Below are 20,988 nucleotides of genomic sequence, written 5' to 3'. Positions count from 1 at the left end.
TCAGAGGTCTGCAGATTACTTTGAGCTAAAGGCAATTTTAGCTTCAGGCTCAAGAGAAATTTCTGCTCCCCACCCGCCCTTCTTAACTACTTAGAAGAACTTGAATTAGGGGCCTTGACCATTATAAGAGATTATCAGCAATGATTTCTTTTTGGCACCTATATAGCAGAGCAAACTTTTGTTTACTTAAACATCTGCTCTTCTTATCATCCTGCAATGACCTTTTGAAGCCTCCAAGGCACCTCATCTCGTCCTTAGCTCAGGATGTCTTGTATACCTCAATCACCCTTTCTGTCTCTGAACCTCACCTGCATGTGGGGTCTCTGACTCTCTCATGCATGCGGGGTTCCCATACATATGTATGAATTAAATTTAGTCATTTTTCTCTTGCTAATCTGTGTCATGTCTATTTGATTATTAGACCAGCAAGAAGAGCTTTGAGGGTAGAGGGAAGTTTGTTCCTCCCTCATGGGTGAAAGAACAGGAGGAAATACAGGAAACAGACAGCAGCCAATTTCTGGAAGATGAAGAGCTGGTGGGTGGAGAAGAGATAACAGCTCTCTGTGGAAAGGCCAAGGAGCTGGTGGGTGCCTAAGTTCAGAGAGGCCAGGCATGCCAGAAAAAAAGGAAGCAGGGTTTTTCACTGAAGAGTGGAAACCCCCATCCCCTCACCAGTGGCTGGCAGCGTGTCCCTGGGCCAGGAGACTGGAGGGCTGCTCTCTGCAGAAACTGAAAGGTAGAAACATCAGTCTTTGAAACTCCAGATATGACAAAAAATAGAAGAAAGTTATCTGGGCTGAAAGTAGTAGGAGTAATTGAAAGTCTGCAAATACAGTGACTGGATCCTGGGAACCTAGATCTGCTCTGGACACGGAAGAGGCCCCACTCCAGCCTCAGGCAAGAAAGAGGAAGTTTCCTCCCTAGAGCGAGGGAATGGGCTCAGAGGAGGGATCTCCTAAATGTTACCACCCTCCACCCCTCCTCCGCCCCAGTACACAAACATGACTCACGTTGTTTTTCATCTGTTTATTGGTGCCATAATCTTAAATATAAATCTATAAACAGATAAAGTATTATCAACTGTTGAAGGAAATTTCCCACCCTTCCCCCAAAGACCCTCTCCCCTGAAGAAGACGAGATTAAGTAAGAGGGGGAAGAAGGAAGGAAGGAAGGAAGGAAAGGAAGGAAGGGAAGGAAGGAAGGAAGGAAGGAAGGAAGGAAGGAGGAAGGAAGGAAGCTGAAGGAAGGAAGGAAGAGAAAGAAAGAAAAAGAAACTAGATGAATAGGTAATAATGTTAGATATACAAAAAAAAATTTAACTTCTAATTAGTATCTTCAAATATTTGAGAAGATATTGCATATTCTTCCTCCCTCAAAAGAACAGAATATGATTAAAATGAAACAACTGCAGAACAAAATAATTTTGGAAATTTTAAGCACAATATCAAAACACAAACTTTATCGAGACTTAGAGTATAAAGAAGGTACCTCTCATAAAGTAGAATAGAAAGACAAAAATATGGAAAATATGGCAAAATATAAAAGACATAGAGAATCAATTCAGGAAGACCAATATTCACATAACGGACTTTTCAGAAAACAGAGTAGCGAGAAAACAGAGGGAAGGAAACTATCAAAAAAAAATGATCTTGGAAATGTCACAGAACTAAATAATAATAGCTAACATTTATTGGGTGTTTATGTCACAGAACTAAATAATAATAGCTAACATTTATTGGGTGTTACTGTTAAGTATTAACTCATTTAATACTCCCAATAACCTTGAAGTAGCAACTACGATTATCCCCATTTGACAGATGAGGAAACTGAAGCACAAAGGAGGTTAGGTAACTTGCCCAATGCCCTGAAGCCACCAGGGCCAGGACCAGGATTTAAACCCAGAGTCCAGCTCCAGAGCCCAAGCTCTTAAACTCAATGTGTCTTAGTGTGGATTCCCTAAGAAACTGAGCCAAAGGCACAAGTTTACTTACTGACCCTTCACTGTGAGGGAATGTAATCCCAAGAAAGCAGGAATGAGAGCCAAGAGGGAGGGAGGCAGGAAATGAGAGAGAACAAATGGAAGAAAGGGTGCTCTTAGGCTGGACTTGGATTCTAACAAATGCAGCTGATTGCTTTTCAAAATCATAATCCAAACTAGAAGGAAGTAAGAAAATTGATCTCCTGGCTCCCATTTCCAGGGCTTAAACTTACTCATTAGATTTTAACCCTCACTCTCCTGCATTCTTGGTTGCTCCATCTGGCCCTTCCATAGGCCACCGAGAAAGCCATAACCCATTGCAGCAGCAGCAGGCCAGTATCTAGGCGAGTGGCACAGGTCAGTGTCACATCCACATGCTTGCATGTCTGCCGGCAGGGTCTCGGACCTCGCTCAGGAACCCAGCAGGCACATGTGGGTACAGAGTGGACCCACAGAGTCTTATATCTCAGTGTCAATAAGGAATCCCTAGGGCAGGAGGTGAAAGACAGGTGGCATGAAGTATGAGTCAGGGTCCTGTTGAATCATGCCTGTGAGTGACAGGAAAGTTTGGAGCAGCTGCCACTGAGAGCCTGGCCAGCCAAGTAGGTGGTAACAGAGACAACTCAACAGTGATTGAAACCTCTCCTCCACGGCCTTGAAGAATATTGGTTGGTGCCAGGTGATCTTCCTGGAGGACTCTCAGTAAATGGCAGCCAGAGCGCTGGGGAAGACACATGATTGGACGTGACATACTTAATTATGCTGGGTCTACAGAACCAATGCTGACAGTGACGATGTCAATACAGCGAAAACTTGTATTGAGTTGCCGCCTCGTGCTAGACACTACTCTGAATGCCACATTTAGTTATTTATTTTAATCCTCACAGCTATGTCATGAGGTTTCTCATGAGTTTACAGACAAAAATACTAGCACAGAGAAAGTTAGTTACTTAACCAGCACCATAGTCGGTAAGTCGGGGCAAGAGTTTTTAAATCTGGGCCATCTGACACAGCACACCAAACTATTAAAAAGCCCACTGAATGATCAGCAAACAAATGAAAAAGACCTCCCAAAATGTGAAAATGTGGAACATCAAGAGTAAAAAGCTGATTCTATAAGCTCCCAGGGGAACAAATCACAAAAGAATGAGAACCAGAATGTAATAGTCTTTTCAATAGCCAGGTAACAACAGAGCAAGGACTTCAAAATAGTAAAGAAGATAAATTTTCAACCTAGAATTTTACACCCAAATTGTCAATCAAGTATGAAAACAGAATAAAGATGGTTTCAGACACATTTATTTTATTTATTTTTTTAAACAGCTATTTTTATTGCTCCCTTTTCATGCACTCCCTCAATCTTTTCAGGCCTTTACTTAGACACCTGCAAGCCCAAGCTGATGGAGTGAGCTCCCCTAGCTCTAGACCCAGCTGCCAAAGCAAACGGACTTTGGTTTGTAGGCTTTCTGGTCAGAGTCGGTTGTTCTGGTTCCAACCATCCCCCGCCTTTTTTGTTCTTTCTTTTTCTTTTTCCTTTTGGTATGAATAAGAATCACCTAGGAAACTTGGTGACAAAGAAAAAAACAGAGGCCCAGATCCTGCCACACTTCAACAAGTCTTCGTCTCTGTATTCTTTTCTTTTCTTTTATCTCAAAGAGAAAGCTTTTAATGTTTCGCCATTATAAATGATGCTTTTTCTAGTCCCCTTCCTTTTTTTTTTTTTTTTGCAAATACTCTTTATTAAATTAAATAATTTCTTTCTATCTTCAGGTTACTAAATGTTTATACTAATTGGAAAACATTTTTTGTATCTATTAAGATTATTGTATGATTTTCCTCCATTCATCTAGTAATGTTTAAACAAATCTAATTTTCTATTGTTAAAACCTCACATTATTAAGATAAACTCAACTGTGTCATGATATATAACATTTTTATACTTTGTTAAATTTGATCAGCTCTTCTTTTTACTTATGTCGTCATTTTAGGTATAAAGTTTTCTCTAAGTACTGCTTTGCTTCACCTCACACATTTTTTATTCCCATCCTTCACTTCCTCCCCTTTGGCAACCATCAGCTTGTTCTCTATACCTATGGGTCAGACATGTTTAAATTCAGAAAGTTGACTTTCTTTTGTTAGAAAGTGACTGAAGGCTGTGTGTCAGAAAGACAAAGAAGTAAACCAAGCAGACATGGCATCCCAGAAACAGTAGTTCCAACCCACAAAAGCTGTTAAAAGAAGATCCCGGGTTATTAATTGTGTGGCAGGACTAGAGAGCCACCAATCCACAATGGAGCAGGAAATGAAGAAGGAGCATCCAGGAAAAGAGTGATCCAAATAGAAAGGGTGAGATGATAGATGAGATGATGGAGCATCTGGAAAGGAGATGCAATTAGGCAATGGTTAATTCAAGCAAAGACAAAAGACTGCATAAGAAAAAAAAAATATCCTAATAGGTTCTAAAGTGGATAAGATTTACATTAGCATAATGATGTCAATACTAATTATTTATATAATTTAAATTATGATAAAATTCGAGGAAGAGATTGAAAAAGGAAAGGTGGAGATATTCAGTCTTTATCTTTGACAACATTTATAAATTTAAAAATGGCAATAAGTGCATATTATTTAAACATGTGAAAGTCACTCCAGAAAAACCAGCTGAAAGTTCAAAGCACTTCCTTTTGGCAAAAGAATGGCAGCTGCTATACAGTTGTGCCAAGAACTACTGTTTGTATTACAAGTTTCTTAGGCACTATGTGATTTCTTAATTATGTATATAGTTACTTAGACTTTTTAAAAATATAATTTACTTTTAAATGAGGCAGGCTCATGAGAATGGTTTATGTAATTAAGAACACAGACTCATGGATCCCCCAAGTTTTTTGTTGTTTTTTTTTCCCACAATTCTGCTTCTTGGCACTTGACCAGCTCTTCATGAATTCCCACCCTTTGACTTTTCACCTGTGCCTCCTGTTTGCAATCTATCTTTGGTTTTGACTATCTGGTTACCTCTGTTTTCACATTATGACAGCCACTGTCCACATAATATCCCACTTCACTTTCTATCATAGACTATGGTATCTCAAACTTTCTCTTCCTCTTCACTCTTTTCCCCAATTTATTACACGAGTGAGTCAGGTATATGGCTTTAATCAATTATAGGAAATATAATCTGTTGTAACTTCATGAGACCAAATCTCTTCACTTCTTACAGCTTCCTTATCTGCAAAATGAGAGATCGAGTCTAGATGATCTTTAATCTCCTTCCATTTCCAATGTTCTGTGATTTATTTCCTGATTATAAGCCTTAGTTGGCAGAGGTGTATAAAAATAATCACAAAGGAAATGATGTCATATATTCTATGATTAAGGAAAATAATTCCTTGAAAAGTTATATTGGGTTCCATTCATTTAAAAAAGAAATTTGAAACTCAACACCTGAAACCTAAAAAAAAAAAAAAAAAATCAATGGTCCAGATCTGAATCAAGCTAAAAGAAAGCTTAAATGAAAAGCAGAGGGTTCCAAAACCATTGAACTAGTCAGTCTTGATCAAGCTACTTTTATGAACCTTTTATAAGAGAGATATTCAAATCCAGATATAATAATGGCTCAGGTGACCTCTTAACATAAAGGAAGGAGTTTGATTTTAAATTCTCTAACCTCTTAGGAGCCATAGAGAATAATCGGAAACAGACAAAGACAGAGGCTGCTATTAAGAAAGATAGGCCCAAATGACAAAAGGATAAAATAAAAGCCCAACAAGGCACAGATCTCTTTATTTAGGAGAAAAGGGGATTTTACTCTTATAGGCAATGGCCTTTTTTTTCTCTATCCCAAGATATACTGCACTAAACTGTGTGAACTAATCTATTTGCCAAGTGGGTCTTGGATCCAAACGAGAAATAATGGTGTGCACTTTAATTACTATCAGGAAAGATATAAACAGTAGGTTAAACAAATCTTCCAGAGTTAGATTTATGTGATCTCAGAGCCCTCATGTCACTACTAAGTAGATTAGGCTTGATGGAACCTTGCAATTGTGTCCCAGCGAGATGCACAAAGATCCAAAGAGGTCAATCCTTTGAAGTACTAATAATCTGTAAGTTTTTCACAAATACAAGAAATTAAGCAAATATGGTATATCTTGAAGCAGTGTATACACACATTCTGAGAAGCAGGAAGTGCACAGAATACCCAAATAAAAGGAATAGAAATGAACCTTGAAAATCCTAAAGGAGAATGAGAAATCACTGAGGATTCTCAGACCTTTGCTAAAACTGAATTTACTTCTTAAAGATAAGTAACTCATTCTACTAATGAGCTCATTCTTGTGTTATGGGATTGATTCCTAAACTGGGGCATTTGGGGACAAAATAATAAAGGTATTCCTTGGTGATGATAAGTTTTCAGTCATGTATATATTCAATACGCATTTATTGAACTAAAAGGAAATATTCACTGAGACTTCCCAATGTGCTAGGTGTGTCACTCGGTGCCTTACATATTTTGAACCATTTTATAACAACCCTATGAAGTACAAACTTAGTGATCACATTTTCCAGGTGAAGAAATGGCATAGAGAGTTTAGGGAACATACCCAGATTTCATAGCTGAGTCCATGTTCTGAACTATGGTGCTGCTGGTTGATCCATCAGCAGTGGTGGGAGAAGTGATACCATCCCTTGCCTAGAATCTGACATGATAGTCCGGAAGGGCCTAGAAACATTCCTGAGAAGCAGGCAGTCATTTAAGGTCGTGTAGTAGGGTCAGTTGTTAAGCATAAAAACTACTTGATGTTAGACATGATTTTCAAAATATTTAAATACCAATCGAGCATAGGCATTGACTGGTCAATAAACAAGTGCCAGCCACATTATCAGTAGGTCATCCCCCGGGCACCAGTGGCGTATCTGCTCATCCTAACATCTCCTTTCTCCTTACCCATCTAGAAAAGAGAACCTGTCGCTGTGTAGCAAAATAACATTTATATTTTGGGCTCATTGAAGAGGATTCGTCTCTCTGGCTTCCAGTGGAAGTTTGGAGGTTCGGTGGGTGACCTGGGTCCCTTGGTGGGAAAATTGCTGCTGGTTGCCTGTCAGAGAGACCCAGTGAACAAACTCTGTTCAAAAGGCTGTACTGTAGACTTGCCCATAGATTTTTCAAGCTGAATAATAAGAGAAGCAGAATCAAGAGGTTCCTTCAACTCTTTGGTCCTAGAGAACCTTATGCCTGGAAGAGAGGTAGTCAGTATCTCCTTGAAGCTGGTCTGGTGTGTGTGTGTGTGTGTGTGTGTGTGTGTGTGTGTGTGGTAGGGGAGGAGGATGAGTCAAAGAAGTTCCCCATAAGCCCACGAACGTCTTTGAAATCTCCTACTTTATCTTTAAAAACCATGCTTATTTTTAATTCTTCCCCATAATGGGTCAGTCCTTGATTTAATACAAAAAATCCTTCCTGACATATTAAATAAATCTCATACTCCAGAGGGAGGCCCCATGATTATCTAAAAGCTTCATGAACCCCAGCTCAGACCCACATCTGTTCCCCCGTGCACATGTTCCTAAACGAGAAACAAGGCTATTGGAGAGAGCACTGTATGGGGAATGAGGCTGTGTCCCACACACCCACAGCTCCTGGTAAGCTGAAGATGCTCTGGGCAAGCCAATGAGAAAATAAATGAATGAGCAAAGAGATGGTGACTCTTGTGGAATGCTGTTTCAAGGAGGCCTATCTATGTCTGTTATAATCTGTCTTGACTTCCAACTGTGAGCAGTTTTCACTGATACCCAAGGCACCAGCCAAACACTACACTTTCAGAACAGACCCCTGAGATACTAAGTAATGAATCTAGCAGGAACAATTAATCACCTGGGAAAACAGAACCTGAACCCGAGAGACAAAGCAGCTGACAAGAGGGGAATTCTATCCAGAAAACATGGTGTTAAACATCTCCACCGTCTGTGGAAACAGAATAAATCATGTTGCCAACAGTACTTTGCAGGTAAAGGAAGGTCAAGGAGAAGAGAACGGGAAAGACAGGAAACACGGAAGGATCTCTTGGGTAGGAAGGGGACATCACACCACCCAGGCTAAGACCCACCCAACCCAGAGAGGGAGATACACCAGGTACCCTGAAGGCGACCCAGCTCAAAACCAAAGGATGAGAACGTTTACAGAGGGCAAGAACAGAGAGGTGTCCTCTCTCAAAGTGCTGGGTGGTTGCCTGGCAAAGAGGTATGAGAGAATGGGAAGTATGGCCATTCAAATTCAAGTATACGGCAGCTAAATAATTGCATGCCATTTTCCCCAATAATACAGGGTATTTGCATTCTTGCATGCTTCAAGCATGAAGGCTGTAACCTTTGTGTGTTCTGTGTACTTTCAAAGTTAAATAAACAATCTATAAAATTATGAAAAGGCTTTGTAATCTGCCTTGATTCTGGGGCTAGAGTTCGATGTATATGGATTTTAGATTAAAAAATCTGGGTCAATTGATATATAATGTCCAGAATATCAAGCTTATCCATAGAGACAGAAAGTAGATTGGTGGTTGCATAGGACTGGAAGGAGGAGTTGGGGGAAATGAGGGATGACTGCTAATAGTTACGAGGTTTCTAACGAAAAATGAAAATTTTCTAATGTGAACTGTGGCAATGTTTGCACAACTCTGAATATACTAAAAACTGTTGGATTGTGCACACCGAGTGGGTGAGTTTTATGTGAATGATATCACAATAAAAGCTATTAAAACAAGAAAACCCTGGGTCAGTGTCCTAACTCTGCCGCTTACTAGATATATGCTCTTGAAAAAGGTACTTACCCTACCTCAGTTTCCTCAACCAAAATGGGGATGATATTACAGCCCCACCCATCTTGTAAAAGTGATGTGAATTCTCAATGAGATCACATCTGTGAGAGGGCTTAGTACAATGTCCTGTACGTGGTAGAGATGCGATAGTTGTCAGCTCCTTGTCCATGTGTCCCAACGTAACAAATAAATGAATTCATTTGAAAAGTGAGGTTTGGAATTAGATTGATGTTCCGAAGAGAGGGCCCCAGACTTCCAAAGAGCCTAGGAAAAAAAGGCTTCACTGGGCTTCATCTGGCTGTTTTCTGCCAGAAAGCCTGCTTGAAGTTACAGTTACCAGAGTTCAGGCTGCCCCAGATTGCTAAGCTAAAAAAACAAAAAACAAAACAAAACAAAACAAAACAAAACAACAACAAAAAACCGGTTTCTTTGCTTTAGGCTGAAATTAGATAAACTCGGCATGGTTATGTGCCAATCAAAAGTTCAGTTTGACCATTATGTAAGTCTTTGGTTGATTATCTTATTATTACTTGGTAAATGCAGTTTGTCTGGGAAACAGAAATCTTTCAAAACACAGGGCCCAGGAAGTGAACTGATAAAAGGGGTTTGGATGGTGAAAGGGTTGAAACCACTGAACCAGGTTCTCTAAGCTTCGTCAGCTCTGTTGTTTGGGTTGAATTTTGGAGGATGGGCATTTGCTTGAGAGCGGGAAGAAAGGCATTTTGTGTCATCGCACTGTGCTGGAATGGCAGCTCGAGTGACAGCCGGGAGGATGAGAGGCCTGGAGTGTGTGAGGAAGAGAACAAAGTCCCCTGACTCCCCTGTGGCTCTTTCTCAGCTGTGGAGACCCAGTTCTGCCTGCAGAATCCAGGGCATTTTGAAAGCCACTCTAAAGTAATCTAGCTCGTATTCCTGTCGCTAAGGTATTCTTTTATTTGGTGACACAGCTGAGGTCAAAGCTAGTGTCTTAGTTACTATTGTTCCAGGACAAACGGAGGCTTGATGTGGCCTGCTTTGCCTCCTGAATCAACTCTTACAAAAAACTTTTAGTCTCCGGTGGCATTTGCCAGTCTCAACAGCAGAGTTAGTTGATAGAAGGAAGACCCCTTCCCCCCCGCACCGGCGACTTTGGTTCCAAGTGGGTCTGATCCTGTTCAAGAAGTTTAATTCTCCTGTTGGCAATGCATGTAGCACCTTGGACACTGGCCCTTTCCTGGACTCAGGAACTGTTCGTTTGTCTATGTGTCAGCTGGCAGAGAAAAACTTCTGCCTACAGAAGTTCAAAGTAAGAAAAGGGATGACAGCTGTTCTCGAAGAGGCTTCTCAATATGGCAGTTATTCTTTTAATGACTTGACCATGGTCCATGGACACAAAGAAAGCAACTGACCATAGTCACGTGTCTGATGCATAAAGCCATTCTCCTCCTGCAGATGGATCTGGAAGGGAAGCCCACTAGCTGTGGAAAGGTATTTTGTGATCCTGAATCAGGTCAGAGAGGAGTTAGGCAGCTAAAAGTTGGCATCTGTTAAGATTACATGGGGCAGTCATCTTCACTGTAGGAACTGACTTAATAGTAGGTTGGGAACCCTTAAAAGATTGATGGTTAATGCTCTGGCACCACCACCAACCAAGACAGAGCTCAGATGGATTTTGCTCACCTTTGTCTCAGGGCCTCTCCTTTTTCTTAGTTTTCATGATGACTATGCCCTTGTGATTGATCGACATCATCTGTCTTTAAATGCATTAAAATATTCAATCAGATTGGTCAAATCTCAGAGGATTGGGAGCCCAGCCATCTCTCTCAGATCCTGCCCATAGCCACTGAGATCTAGTTGGATAATTTATCTCTCCGTTCTTTGAGGGGGTTTCACTGCAAACTCTGAGCATGAATAATAGCAGACTAACATTTACTGAGTTCCTACAATGTGCCTGGCATGATGCTAAGTACTTGGCATGTACTAATCCTCATAAAGAACTCATGAGGAAGGTTCTGTTATATTCCCCTTTGACAAACGAGAAACATAAGGCACAGAGAGGTTAAATAACTTGCCAAAGACCTTATAGCTCATAAGTGGAGTAGGCAGTATTTGAACCCAGGCGGTCCAGCTCCAAAGTCAATACCCTAACCGGATGTGTCACAAATACTAATAACAGTCACTACTTGGAAAGGTCTTCTCCAGGGAAAAGAAATTAACTGGGTTCCAGAAATAACAAATGGAGCTTGCTGGAGATTTAAGACTATTAAGTATTGAATCTAGTCTTTATGGATAAGTAGAATATGCAGCAGCCGACTTGGAAAGCTGTAAAAGATATAAGCTAAGCCCCTGGCCCTGGTAGTGCCCTCCGCTCCTGTCTCGTTTGGATTCCCTGCTGTTGCAGTCTCTCCTTTGACTTACCATATTATTCATTCACTAGACTTGTATCGAGCATTTTCTATACAACAGATACTAGCAGTGCCAAAGGAAGATACACAGTTGCTGCCCTGGCCTGTGAGAGACCTCTCAAATATGATAAGACATTACCATTCGCTTCCACCTATGTTATCTAGTTAATCCTCAGAATCACCGCCCATGAAGTAAGCAGGGTGGAAATTGATATGCCCATTTTATAATCGGGAATACTGAGACAGTGAGTAGCTAATTGCTCTGACCTGTGTCTCCAGTAATCATGCCTACTAGAAATCAAAATGAAGTTCTATTTCAAGTGTTCCGTCTTCCTGCCTCCGTCTACATAAAGTGACTCATATGGCTAGTGTGTTAGGAAGCTGTCACTACTCATTAACGAGATGAGAAAAATTAGGAGGTGGAGAGTTTTCATTAAACTAAATACCTTCTATTTAAAGAATTATCCTCTATTCCGAAATTATGTCCTTCCTATGTTTAGGTATTAATATGCTTTTATAAACATGTATTAGTAAGGTTTTTTTTTCTTTTTAATACATTCCCCAAACCCGTTTGCTGGTCTTTGAACCATTGCCCTAAAAATGCACATGATCCCTGTGAGAGAGGCAGAAAGTCCATCTCATCATCCAGGGAAATGGACATGGAAAAGCCTCTTGCTTTTGCTGTACCTTAGGTGCCTGAGACCTTGGTCTTGACTTTGAGGAGCCCTGGACTGAGAAAAATAAAGAGCACGGATATGCTCTGTTCCTTTTACTCTGATTTACACAAGAACTCATGACTTTCCATAGCCATGGCAACTAGCCCAAAATGATAAGGCTGATTAATTCCACAAGTGCATTCATTATTCACATGTCACCAAATATTGACTCTTACCAACGCCCTTCCCCCCAGCCATCTGCCCTGGTGTGTCAAATCAAAATAAATCAACAAACAAAAAGTGGCAGGCAGATGACACCCTAGGGATGCTGCAGCCATTTGCCTAGTTCCCAGTGCTAGGCTGAGTTCTGAGTGGCTACCCCATTTCTCCATCCCCCTTCTATCCCAGTTACAAGAGTATACACACATGCACCACACATACACACCCATGCACATACATGCACACACATGATATGGGTCTGTGAGAGGGAAATGGTTTGGGGTAGCTGGGGTGAAAAAGACTTAAGAGTTCTTAGGAAGTAATGATAATAGTAGATCATTTATTGAGCTCTAATTATATGCTAGGTATATAAATGCCACGATAATATTTCATCCTGACAACTCTAAGATATAGGAACTATTATTACCCTCATTTTATAGATGAAAAACTAAAACTCATTTATGTTGATTAACTTGTCCAAATCCAAACATCTAGCATTTTATGGTCTGAATTCAAAGTTAATGCTTTTAATCCTTACATAAGCCAACTCACCTTCGCTGCCACCTGGACATCCTTCTCAACCTCTCCGTGCTTTCATTTCTGCACCTTGATAATGGGACAATTACGGTACCCAGTTTACGGGCTTGTCATGAGAAATCAATGAGCTAATATATATGCAAAGTACTTTCGGTAGTCCCAGTAAATAATAACTGCTCAATATGTATTGGCTATTCTTATTGATATTATTATTTTTATTACACAGTATTGCCTTCCTTAGCTGGATGAAGGGAGTGTGGAGGACACAGATTTCACAAGCAAAGAGGATATATTTGGGTATATGAGCATTCTTGGGCAACTAGTGCCAAAAGAACTACACTTCTATTCCTAAGAAAAAAATTAGTCATTTTCTCTGCACCTGCCCACACCAGGTTGTACATTTTTTACCCTGTAGATTCCCGAGCATCTTGTTCTCTTCTCACTCCTTCTGCGTCTTCTCTTTCGACAGCTTTCCAGAGAGGCCACTCACCACATCTTCCATAGCCTCTCTCCCCAAATCAAAAGCCGATAGACTGTTGGTGAGCAGCGGTTAGAATGAATCACCACATCGACAGCTTGGTGCTGGGGTGAGCCACACCCGCAAAAACTCCAACAAAGCTTAGAGGGAGGTCAGCTCGGTACTCCAGCCTGCTCATTTTTAAAAGCAATTTCTCCCTCTACTGCTTTCCACCAAACTATGGGAAAACACGACAATTAATTGACTGTAACATCCCTGACAGCTGCTACCCAGCTCCATGCAGGGCTAGTGGTGCACGCTGATAACTTTAAATTTAGTCTTAAATTGTGTAACTTGGAAAAGATCATCAACAACCCCTGAGAATGAGTTATTTCAGTGAGTTTTCTTTTCCAGCATCTGAAACTGATGACTAAAGTCCCAGTCACCAGCTTGAGTATGTCACAAATATGCTTCCTGCCCATATGACCTTCTTCTGCCACTGACTGCATTTTCAAAAGTAGCCCAAGGCCAGAGAACAGCTGTTTGCTGGTTCCCTCAAGAGCGAGTTGCAAATGGTACAAGGTTGGCTTGTGCTTTTTGCCTCCTTGAGGGACTCACTTAAATGTGCCAAATGGAAGGGAGGAATCACAGAATGGGTAATAGGATGTTAAAAAGGGAAGTTTCTACTAGTCACCAAGATATAACAGATGTAAGTAAAAAGCAAGCGTAGATTAAAAAGAGAGAGAGAGAGAGAGAGCCCTATAACAATTTGTACTAGATTGTTCTAGTGTCATCTTGTTTACACTGGGTACTACATTTCCCAGAATCACTTTTACAGAAGTTTATCAAATGGTAATTTGTGTGAGATTGGAAGGCAGAAATGAAGCTGAAGCCCTTACCTTCAGGTGGTTGCTATGGGTTAAGGGAAGTGAGAGACAAACGCAGAGGTACCAGGGGGTTCCAGTTTGTTTTTGCTTTTCCCTGCGTCACATCCAGCTCTCCTTCCCAGCTGCTGGCCCGGCCGACCAGCAGCAACTCCAGGCCCACTGCAGACACTTTGCTGTGAACTCTGAGGCAGCAGCCGTGATGAGCAGACAACCTTCCACAGACTTCTGTACCTGCCCTTTTGCAGTCCTACTCCAACAGCTGGAAGAGCCTAACTTCCAGTTGTCCCTGAGAGCTCTGAGTATTCACCTGCGCTAGAGCTGCTCGTGACCTTTCTCTGACCCTCAACTTCTCTCTTCGAACCTTTACTATCCCAGTGCCTCGCACGATTGTCTCATTGCTGGAATACAGTCTTTATTCCATAATGCTTACAAGGAACCTGCCTGCCTGACTGAACCCTGACTGATGTGCTCCTGGGCCCTGAGCCAGATTAAGGACAAAGAATGGTCACAGGGTAAAACAAAGAGAATTGTCAAGCGATTTCCTCAAGAGATGCAGCTGTGCCATGCATGATCACATCCACCTGTACCTTGAGTCTCATGAAGGATGGACCACCATGGCCCCCTCCAGGAGCTTTGACATATGCTCCCTGCGGCTGAGAGGGCTGCCACCTAGCTTATGCCTCAGAAAGCTGCAGCAGAGGACCAAGGTGGCTGCAAGGGGTTCCACTCACTCCCAGAGTTGGAGTCGAGGGAGAGTGGGATCATCCTTGGCCCTGACCAATAAAACTAGTGGGAGGGGCGGAGCAAGCTCAGCACCAAGAAACAGGAAGTAGACTCACCTTAGGAAAGAAGCATCACCAGCTGCCACCAGAAAGGAGAAGCATCCCCTGATTCCAGGATCTGCGAGAGCACCACAGCCCTGAGAATCTCAGATGAGCCCTGGAAAGCGTCTCACTGGAAAAGCCATGTTTAATATCTACTGACCCAGAAAGCATGAGGCCAGCCCCTGGCACCGGTCAGCACCTCATTTGCTACGCATTTCTCCCTCCTCTCCGACCCCGGAGGGGTCACAACTTGGCTAGCAAGTTGGAATGGGAGGACAGAGGAGCAAAGATTTGCATAAATCGTAAGTTCAGAGTTTTTGATAACCTCTTGGAGTGGACACAATTGAATTGAGACTGTATTTTGTGACTTAAAATGACCTCTGTTAACTGCGAGTGAACTGGACTATATGGGCCTGCTGGAGTTTTTACCTAAAGGTGGGGAGAGTATCTCCATTTAATTTACTTTAGGGTGGGAGAGGAAAAGGAAGTGGTCGCTCACTCCCAAGGCCAGGCATTGTGCATGCCTGTTCCAAATGTCAAGGCAGAGACCAGGCCCTGTGGACCTCACTCTGTGTTTGCAGAGCCCCAGCATCCTCTAGTGAAGCCTTGGGGACAGTAATGGCCACAGAGAAGGCTGAAAGTGTGGGATTTGGAGAGCTGTCCCCTCTTCAGAGCTTTCGCTACTTTTTATATTGGAGATCCAAATAAATTTTCATTTGGATCTCCAATATAAAAAGCAGAATAGCAGTCTGCTACTTTAAAAAAGTTCTTAAAACCCACTTTCTGTCTAACCCCATTTTAACCAATCAAAAAATGAAGGCCATAGAAATGAAGCAATCTACCCATGTAGAAGTAGGACAGGTACCAGCGTTCTGTCTCGTAACCCTGGGCTCTCTCCTCATCACCCACAGGCTTCTACCCCAGCAAACATGTGGCTATCTGCTAGATGATTTCAGATTTCTCCAGGAATGCCTCACTTTAGATTTCTCTAATCAAAAATAAATGTAAGTGCAAGATAAATTAAACAAAAAATTAGACACTAGATCAGCAAGTGCAGGGTCAAGCAGAAGGAAAGCCTTGATGAAGCAACGGAAGACTGAGCTGCTAGGGACCAAGCTCAGCTCTGGGTGTCTCTTGAACTCGGGGCAGGGGACATTGTTTCTCCTCTCAGAAGATTTAATTCATTTTCTTTCTGCGCTAGTCAGACAGGGGTCCCCAGCCCGCGGGCCATGGACCAGTACTAGTCTGTGGCCTGTTAGGAACCAGGCTGCACAGTGGGAGGTGAGCGGTGGGCCAGCGAGCAAAGCTTCATCTGTATTTGCGGCCACTCCCCAGTGCTAGCATCACCGCCTCAGCTTCACCTTTGATCATCAGGCATTAGATTCTCATAGGAGCATCGGTCTCTGGTGCCAAAAAAGGCTGGGGACTGCTGCTAACTGTTAGCAGAGAGTGTAACTGTAACCTTGGCATATCTTCAACCTTTCAATAGGTATGGGCAACCGTGTCCCCAAGAGACTGCTCCAGCTTGTCCAGACTGCAGCACCCCACTTTATTCCACCTCATCTTTATTCAGTTCACTAGGGCATTTAAAATTGTTCCCCCTAAAATGTCAAGGGACCTGGGTCCTTTTCATCTCTCAAAGTGTACAGCCAAGTTCCTTAAAGAGCATGGTGGGAGCAGAAGGTGAAAGCTCAGAATTCTCGCTTGATCTAAGCAGGGTGCTGTGAGATTTCTCTCCACACTGAAAACAAATACATTTGTTATTTTCAGTCATGACTGAGATGATACTTAGGACATATAGCAAAGTGGCAATTATTTTTAGAAGCAGAAAGATGAAGACGTACTGTGGGTCTGATAAGATAAAAGCAGCAGCAGATAAAAACATTTTTAAAGAGAGATATGGCTATCTGCCAAACGGAAGCAAGAAAACTCTCCCACTGAACACAAAGAAATGAAAAGAAGTTAGCCAAGTTCTGTGACAGTGACATACTGGCATCCTTTCCTGCAGGAAGTTTCAGCAACAGGAGAGAAAATGGAAAGGATGTTGGGCATTGGGGTTTGGGGACACCGTGTGACCTTGGACAGCAGTTTCCTATGTGTAAGAGGAAAAGGAGGCCACTCTGTTTATCTCTCAGAATCAAGGCGATGTTTCAGTGAGTAGATCCAGTTTAAAATGCCGTGTGAGCTGGGAGGCATCACACATTTAAGGCATGGGTTCTCAGACTGAACCGGACCAAAGTGTTGCATGGGAGAGCTGTCAAAAATACACATTCAAGGATCCAACTCTAGAGAGGTTGATTCAGTATGTCTGAGTTGGGGCCCAGAAACCTGGATTTTTGACAAGTACTTCAGATGACTCCGAAGCAGGGAGTCTCTATGAGCTAGTGCTGTTATGACCCTCATGTTACATCCGAGGAGACTGAGGCACAGTAAAGTCCGATAACTCGCCAAAGGTCAAGTTAGTGGTAGAGTCAGTTCCCAAGAGATTGCAGACTCAAGAAATGGCAAATGAAGTTGTTGAGATCTGGGCAAAGAGAGGAATCCGTACCCTCTGGAACAGCGAGCAGACTGACAGCCTATTTCCAGATATCCAGAACCTCAGAAGTGCTGTATTTCTGAATCCCTTGAGCCTCAAGCAAACAAATATGCCCAAGGAAGGTGTAAGAGACACTCATGAGCCACAGAGACAGAGAAGAGGGAGGGAGGGAAGAACCTCATTAAAAATGATAATTTATATCAGAATTGTGCTTCTCTATATCAGTCTGAAGATTCACTGTAATAAAAAATGGCCTAAAATATGTCAATGCCCAGGTCATTAAAATACCGTTCTATACCACCAATATACAGAGGAGAGGGAACTTCAGCCAGAATGTCAAGTATTCAGAAAATAATAAAAAATGAGTAAGTAGGGTTACAAAACCCAGAGTCGTCAAACGCTAGAGCTGGATGTACCTCTGGGAGGTACCTTGATTAACCCCTTTATTTTACAGATGAGAAAACTGAGTCTTGGTGAGGGGACATGCCAACGTCAGACAGCAGAGTCCAACCCCAAACCTCGGTATTCTGACCCCCAGTCTGGAGCTCATTTTGCTCCACACTCTATCTTCATGAAACTTGAAAGGAAAGGAAGTCCTTCATGTAGCATGCCTTCCAAACTCTTTTAACTAACACACACAGCCTTGCTTGGAACAGCGGCTGAAAGAAGAATGAAACAGAGGTGAAGAAATGTAGTCAGCAGCTGATTCAGTAAATGGGGAAAGAGTCTCAAAGATAATTAAAGCATTGAGAGGTCCCAAGTCTCCAGCTCACCCACAGAATCAGAAATATTGAGGACAAGCGACTGAGGGGAAGAGACCTAAATGAAGGTTCCCCAGGAGGAGTCAGGAGTGGTGGACATGTTAACTTACCTAACAACACTTTCCTGCCTCAGTAACCCAGGGACACTACTGGAAAAGTAACATCTTTGAGACACAGGCTGCAGAGGCTAGACATAGTGAGGATTTCAGGCAGGGGATTCCCTCCCAGCTGAAAACCCTCGCAGGCCCTTGGCCTGGCATCCTAGGTCCACCGTGGTCTAGCTGCGCCTTGCCCATCCAATTTTATTTCCTACTATTGCTCTGATGGCAGCACACATCTTATACTTTGGATTATTCCAGCCAACCAATACCCTGAGAAAAGTACTGGGGCCGGAGAATCCAGCCAAAGGGCAGTCTTTGGCAGTAGAAGAAGAAGAATTTCTAGGAGACCAGGGAGTCGGGGGTGGGGCTGTCGGGAGCAGGGCTGTTGGGAGCGATCCTGAGACTAGAGGGTAAGGGACACAGACCTCTGAAGACAGGCCTAAGCAAGGGATACCCCAGGGCTCTTGCACCTTTCTACCCCCTTCCATCGGCATGCTCCCCTCCACACAAGACGCTGCACGATGGCGATGACATCAAAAATGAGGGGAGGGGAGCATGGCCCTGCTCACAGTTTCTGAGCTCCCAGCCCTCCTGCAAACTAGCCAAGGCTGGCTCTAGAGCAGCCATTGGCTCAGGCCGGGACAAGAGCAGCACGAGGCAACAGAAGATAAAACAGAAGGATCTGATTTTTTTTTTTTTTGTCCTCCACAAAGAGATTGTAACCAGGATTATTAGCACAGAATGAGTAAGCCTTGAGGTTTATCACCAGAATTGGGGATCCGAGGAGGAAAAAGAGACAAAATCTCAATAGCGAGCTTATTTTCTACTCAAACCGGTAACGCAGTGGTGACCCTGGGATTGAGGTTATAGCCATGCTGACTTCAGCTTTAACTTCATTAAACTGACTGGCAATAAAGTGAAAGGGAAGATACTCGAGGTGTTCACCATGAAAAAGTCCACTGAGTGACCCACTACCCAGCAGGTTTATGAAGTCGTCTTCATTTTCTGAATAGAACAAGGCTGTATGGAGACACCAGAAAGAATGATTTTCCTGCCAACCCTAGTAAGTCCTGAAGAGCTTCTCAAAATTCCCTTTTTTTCCTATTTATCTCATTAATGAATTCTCTGAGCCTTTTATCTACCAGTTTAGTTATTTTACCCCATCTCTGACAAAAGCCTAACTGTGGGTAAAGATAATATTTTCTTAATCAAATGAGTATCAGTGATATCTGTGGAGCAGCTTCTAACATTTTTTAATGATTTGACTCTTTACTAGCTTCCGTTAGGAGAAAGCCTTTGGCTATGATATGAATGTGAAGGAATATTCTAGATTTATTCTATTCATCTTTTTAATTTTAAGTGTTAGGTATATCATATGGTCTTGCTTACACGTGGAATCGAAACAAAACAAAACAAACATAAAAACAAGCTCACCGACACAGAGAACAGATTGGTGGGTGCTAGAGGAGGGGCGTTGGTGAAATGGGTGAAGGGAGTCAAAGGTACAAACTCCCAGTTGTAAAATAACATACAGCATGGTGACTAAGCTAGTAACACCATAGTGCATGTTTGAAAGTTGCTAAGAGAGAAAACCTTAAAAGTCCTCATCACAAGAAAAATAAAATGTATAACTATGTGTGATGATGCATGCTAACTAGATTTATTGTGGTGATCATTTCACGATGCATATAAATATGAAATAGTTATATTGTACACCTAAAACTAATACAATGTTATATGTCAATTGTATCTATATCTATATTTGTGTGAGCTGGCTAATGGAAACCTTGAGCTTTATAGCTTTTTCTACATAGACAATGGAAAGGAGAAATTTGAACAATTATTTCACTTCCAATCAGGATCTTCAGGAATAAATTCTCAGTGTTTTGAAAGACCTAGGTTCAAATCTTAAGTTCTCTCTGCTGCAATTTCCAAGCCTACAAAAAGAGATTATCACAGTGCCTCCTTCATAGAGATATTGTGAGGATTATATAAAATAATGACTGTAAAACATTTAACACAGAGTCTGGCTCAGTAAATGTTAGGTTGTCTTTCCTGTAGAAACTAAAGGAGTATCTCAAATTTCCACTTATTTTGCCTGTGTAGACATGGCCTTTAAACATTCCAAATGTCACAACTCTAACAGTGAACAAAGAGCTTCTCTGAGTAAAATGAACTTAATAGGCCTGTGAGTTTGTTACTTGGAAGATTATTGTATTTGTTTCCTAAAGATTATTGTATTTGTTTCCTAAAGATTATTGTATTTGTTTCCTAGGATGCCACAGCAATTTACCACAAAGCAAATGTCTTCAACAAATTTATTATCTTACAGTTGTGGAGGCCAGAAGTTCAAAATCAAGGTGCTGGCAGGGTTGGTTCTTCTGGAGGCTCTGAGGGAGAATGTATTCCATGCCACTCCCAGTTTCTGGTGGCTGCTGGCAATCCTGCCATTCCTTGGCTTTGTGGCTGTCTTCCAATCTCTGCCTTCATCTCTGCATGGCCTTTTCCTCTGTGTCTATGTGTCTCAAATTGTCCTGTTCTATGTCTTACAAGGACACCAGTCATTGGATTTAGGGCCCACCCTAAATCCAAGATGATCTCATCTTAAGATCCTTAATTTAATTACATATGCAAAGACCCATTTTCAAATAAGTTCATATTCACAGGTACTGAGGGTCAGGAGCTGGAATATATCTTTTGGAAAGACACTATTCAACAATTAGTTTAAGTTCCTCAAATAAAATCAAATTGTCAATTTCAGCACAGTGATACCAGTTTTGAACTTCTGGCCTCCAGAACTGTGAGAGAATACATGATACGTTTATATTGTGCTAAATTG

The sequence above is a fragment of the Pteropus medius genome, unplaced genomic scaffold (genome assembly GCF_902729225.1).
Source record: "Pteropus medius unplaced genomic scaffold, Ma_sr-lr_union100, whole genome shotgun sequence".
NCBI lineage: Eukaryota > Metazoa > Chordata > Mammalia > Chiroptera > Pteropodidae > Pteropus > Pteropus medius.
The sequence above is the reverse complement of the archived record's forward strand: the minus strand, read 5'-3'. Positions refer to the sequence as shown.